We start from the raw sequence: 6,042 nt of genomic DNA on the forward strand, positions 1-6,042 counted from the left end.
GATAATAGTATTCAAGGGAATCATGGGAAACCTGATGAGGTTGCTCATACCTTCGAGATGCTCTCCTATGACCTCTTCTCGACCCTGATGTCATCATGATTTCTTTGTGCTTCTCATTCGTGTCACTAAAATTATCGGATTCAATCGGGACAGCCTGAGTTGCGGCTTTGAGAATTGCTTGACTTATAATTTTTCCTGTCTTAAAACCATTCTTAATCATTTCCCCCATTTTGATTACTTCCGAGAAGGATTTACCCACTGCAGACATCATGTTGTAAAAATAATTTGGCTCTTGCGCCTGAAGGAAGACAGTGATTAACTCATGCTCATCCATGGGTGGCTTAACTCTGACTGCTTGCTCTCTCCATTTAATGGCATATTCCCTGAAACTTTTAATTGGTTTCTTCTTCAAGTTTGAAAGGGAATTGCGGTCTGGGGCAATATCAATGTTGTATTGGAACTGTTTGACAAAGGCCTGTGCCATGCTAACCCAGACATACCAGCGAGACGTGTCTTGAACCATAAACCATTCGGAGGCTACTCCCGTAAGGCTTTCCCCAAAATAAGCCATCAACAATTCTTCATTTCTTCCCGCACCTCTCAGTTGATTGCAATACCTTTTCAGGTGGGCTATAGGATCTCCATGTCCATCATACTTTTCAAATTTGGGAGTCTTGAAACCAGGCGGCAAGTGGCATCGGGGAACATACATAGATCTTTGAAGGCAACACTCTTTTGACCTGCCAACCCTTGCATGTTTTTCAACCGTTGTTCTAAGCTTTTCACTCTTTGGGTCATTTCTTCCTGTACCATCTTTCGGGCAGGCTTCTCAATGTTTGCAGGAAGATCAAACGAGTACGAGTGGTACTCAGGAGAGTGGTACTGCTCTTGCTGTGTAGCAAATTGTGACTCATGACGAGGCTGTCCTTGACCACTGGCCCATGCTTGACACATTTTGGTCATTTGCTGTTTCAGTATTATATTTTTCTCAAACACAGTAGACTCTTGTTGAACCTTCTGACCGTGGGTCTCTTGAGCACTTGTAACAGCTTCGATGTCAGTTATCATTTTTCCTTGAATCTTGTGTTTCCAGCTTACCGCAAACCGACCACCTCAACTTTCTTCACAATTTAAAACAAAACATGTTAGAATGGACTCAGTCGGTCCTTATTATTATCAACATTTTTTCATTTTTTCATTTTTTTCATTTCTTTTTAATGGTGATCGAACCTGATGTGGGTTGCCTACGTATCATGTGGGAACATGAATAAGATCTTGCATAGTTCGGGAAGATCAGGAATAAAGTAAATAAGCCAATTTTTTTTGGATTTTGAACTTTTCGAAAAAAAAAGAAAATATTTTTTGGATTTTTATTTTTCTTCAGCATTTTTGCAAAGAAAGACTTCTAAAGAACAAAGATTTTTCCCTTTTTTTGAATTTTGACTTTTATTGTTTTTTTTTTTGAATTTCGATAGAAAAACTTCTAAAGAAGAAAGAAAAATATTTTTGCATTTATGAATTTTTATTCTGAAGTTAGAAAAGAAGTACTTCTAAAGAAAGAGAAAGTATTTTTGAATCTTGAATTTTCTTTTCAATTTTAGAAAGAAGAATGAAAATATTTTTGTATTTTTGGAAGAAATTAAAAGAAAATATTTTTGTATATTTTTTAAAGAAAAACAATTAGGGTCTAAAAGAAAGGCTTTCTAAAGAAGCAAGTAATGGAAAATATTTTTGGATTTTTATTGAAAATTATGGGCCGGAATCGATGAGGTTGCCTACGTATCTCACATCCGGTGAGAATCAGACCCGCGTAGTTCACCTGTTTTGACGGAACAAGAAAAACATGACCTATTTTGAAATGACTTTTTTTTTCAAAAATTCGGTAGAGTTTCAGGATATTGCAAATACCTACATCTCACTCTCTTTTCTTTTTTCTTCTTTCTTTTTTTTTTTTTGATTTTTTTTCCTTGTTCTCTTTTTTTCATTTTCTTTCCTTATTCTAGAAGCCAGTCAATATGCAAGCCAAAACAGAGAGATACACAAGTAGCACGTAAGATGCATCAGGATGATCTTTTAATTTGGGTTCACCTGTCCTAGACGGACCCAACCCCTATATTGAGTCCCCAAAGTCAAATGCACGTGATGCGAACAAGCGTTACTACTAGGGATCCGGCATGATGCTATGTTATTCTAGGTTTAAAAACCTAGGTGTATTGTTCTAGACCTGGCTTACCCGAGTGGATAGCTCGAGCCGATGAGGGGCAGCGTACCAGGAATACAGAAGCTTCACCGGCTTTGGAACTTGTCCGAACCTCGTTTTAAAATTGGGATATGACTCTAACAGAAAAGAAGTCACACGAAGTGTACATTTCCCAGATGATTTAGAAGACTCAGAGAGAAGAGGGTTTCGTAACAATTTATATACAGTTCAGACAATATTAAAGCGGTAAAAAGCGGCATTTAGCACATTAGGCTAAAACATGTAAAAAATCAGATAATAAATAAAGCCAAGTATAACAGTTATTCTAAGCTCGAATTCTTGAACCCTGAACCAAAGTTCTAGGTTAAAATCCCCAGCAGAGTCGTCAGAGCTGTCACATCTCCTTTTTACCACGCGAGAGGTGATATAAGTGAGTTTTTCCAATTAAAGTGACATAAATCGAAATGGATTATTTATTTATTTTTCAGAGTCGCCACTTGGAATAATTTATGGTGTCCCAAGTCACCAGTTTATTTTATAATCCCAAATCGAGGAAAATTGACTTTATTTAAAAGTCTGCGAACCAGAAATTCTAAGTAAGGAATTCTGTTAACCCGGGAGAAGGTGTTAGGCATTTTCAGATTCCATGGTTCTAGCACGGTCGCTTTAACTATTAATAATTGGCTTAATTATCTGATTAATTACATATTTTAAACCTATTGTGCACTTTTAACTTCATAACTGCTTTTATTTATTCAAATGCTTTTTAGGATTTATGAAATTTATTTGAACGAGTCACGATGTCGTGCACTCGTTGTTTTTGTACATATTGTGAATCGCGTCACATGAAATAAACCCGCGATCCACAATATATTTATTTTAATTATTGTTCGAAGTAGTTATGATCGGGTCACATGAAATGCACACCTAAATTGGGATTATGTATCATGACTATACCACGGGAACCGTACCCATAGTCACGATGGTTTATTATTAATCGCACCCAAAGTAAGCTACAATGTTCATAATTATTTTCTTAAAGCTAATTTGAGATTGTTAAGAGACCATGATTTATGGATAAGGAATTAAGGGGAAGATGTAAACATTTGGACCATATGACATCCTTTTCGATGTCATCCCTATGACCCCTTTATTTTCAGTAAAACACAATTTATAATAATTACAGAACAAGCCATTATCAAAATTAAAGCAACCCCACCTCCCAAAATCCAATCTTTTAGCCAATAAACGTCTTCATTCTGTGAAAACACTACATCATAATTTCTAGTTAATACAATTACTTATCAAAATAAAACAACCAACTTTAAACAAGAACACTAGACTCATACGCCACCAGTCATTCAAAGAACCATAGGAAAATAAAGAAAATAGGTAATATACATAGAGTATAAAAATGTACAGCCATTAAAATTGTGCGAATAGGTTCAAAAGAAGAGAGCTAGAAACAAATGTTAAAGTGATAATGAAAATTAATTAAGAACAAAGTTAAGAAATGGACCTTTTATTGATGAACAAAGCTGAAAATTGCAAATCAAACGGGCTAAACAAAGCAACAATTCTTGGACCAGAACACCGAAATTACAAACCGGAACCTCGAATCGACACCAGAATCAACCTCTGCGTGCGACTGAACAAGGACCTCCTCTGTCATCCATTTTACCAATTTCAATGCTAACACTAAATCCAAATATTTTTCTTCAGTTATAACTTAATATTTCCTTCCGTTTTTGGCTGATTGCAAAATCAATTCCAAAACCCATTTCTCTATTGGATTAGACATAAAATTACATTAAAGTTACCGTCCAAATTCCATTTCCCCCCACCTTTGTGTGTGTGTCTTTTGTATTAGGAAAATATGAGAGTTCTATTTCCTTTTTTTAGTCCTTTCTATGCGTTGTTGCTCGTTGACAACAGAAGGAGTTGTCGCTGCCTCAAAATGGAGACGATGGTCTCAGCTTTTGGACAAATGCCGCCGTATCTTCAGAGATTAGCTCATCCTCTTTTTTTTAGGAATTATGAAATTTAAGATTGAAAGATTTTTGGTCCATCTTTTCCTTTCAAGAATGGCTGCCGTTGTTTTTTGGGATTTTTCTTTCTTAGCTAGGTCTAGGTCTTGAAAACTTAGGAGTTAAAGTGTTATTTTATAGGGGTAGGGATTAGATTAGGGGTATGGGCCTAGGATTTATGGGCTAGGTAATTGGGCCAAAGACTAAAAAAAATGGACTACAAGATTTATAAAGTCGGGATAAACCAACCTAAAACTAATTCCTCCTTCTAAAATTATGTACAATTATAATATATAAATATAAAGCTTATCTTAATTAATTAAACTAAACTATAAAACATAGAACTATTTTTTTTGTGTTTTCAAAATTATATAAAAAAAAGATAAGGTACTATTTTTTTATATTGTTTTATTTAAATTTACGAAAGATACGTAAACTAAAATATTTTTGTAATTTTTTTTTGTGACAAACTAAAGTAAAATAGTAAAAATTAGCCGAAATAGCGATATAAGGCCTAAACTAAATATTTACATACTAAAATGGGTGAAATTTTGGGGAAGGTCAAAAATCACATGTCTACAGTGGTGATGTACGAGGTTTCTGTCGTGCTGTGACTATTATCTCTGCTGGTTGCACTGCTTATTTATTTTGGGACTACGAAATAGTATTTTGGTAGACCCCCCTGCACATTTACGTTTGGGACTACGAGACGATATCCCGGTAGATCCCCCTGTTCTGTATAATTACTTTGGGACTACGGAACGGTATTCCGATAGATCCCCCTGCGCATTTACGTTTGGGACTGCGGGACGGTATCCCCGTAGATCCACCTATTCTGCATAATTACTTTGGGACTATGTAACGGTATTCCGGTAGATCCCACTGCACATTTACGTTTGGGACTACGAGACAGTATCCTGGAGATCCGCATGTTCTACATATTTACTTTGGGACTACGGAACGGTATTTATGGTAGATTCCCCAGCACATTTACATTTGGGATTGTGGGACGGTATCCTGGGAGATCCCCTATTGTTATCATTGTGTTATGTTGTCCGTTCTATTGATTCTATTCCTGTGTAAATATTAGACGTGTTGTCCATTCTTTTCCTTATGCTTACTAGCCGGTATGAACTATGTTAGGACACTTGCACAAGCATACACGTGGCTAAGCACCCTTATCGGATAAGAGTTTTCCTTGATATTGTTGAGTGTTCATGCGCACCCTTATCTACTTGCCTTCTATGAGAGAATGGCTCTATTGGGCACGTGAGTCGCCAATGCGGTTGTGAGGGGTGATGAGAGAACAGGATGCCAAGTGTTAGGGTTTAAGTGTTAGGGTTTATGTATTAAGATCTGTATTGTATGATTGCGAGATGAGGTGTCATAGGGTGACTTATATTTGAAGAATATTTATTCGAAAAGATTATATTCGAAAGGTATTTATTTTGAAAAAAACTATGTGTGAAAGATTTATACTTGAAGGATTTGTCAAATCGATTAGGGTTTTGTTGGCTAAGACCTGATGTGAGAACTGTCGTAGTTGCTGAGTTATTACTTGTCCTTGATATATCTGTATTTTTCGGATTTGGGTTGTGTTTCTGTTCACCCTTCTGTGTTATAATTATGGTGTTCCGCTGTTACTTGCTGCTTCCTTCGTATTTGCAAATTTTTGTATCGTTAGTTATATTGCGTGGTCTTTATGTAGAATTCATACATTGTCAATCTTGTACTTATACTTGTTCAGTTTATTAGACCAGTAGGTATCTTTAATATTCCTCGTCACTACTCTACCGAGGTTAGTCTTGATACTTA

The sequence above is a fragment of the Nicotiana tabacum genome, chromosome 3, assembly GCF_000715075.1.
Source record: "Nicotiana tabacum cultivar K326 chromosome 3, ASM71507v2, whole genome shotgun sequence".
Lineage (NCBI taxonomy): Eukaryota > Viridiplantae > Streptophyta > Magnoliopsida > Solanales > Solanaceae > Nicotiana > Nicotiana tabacum.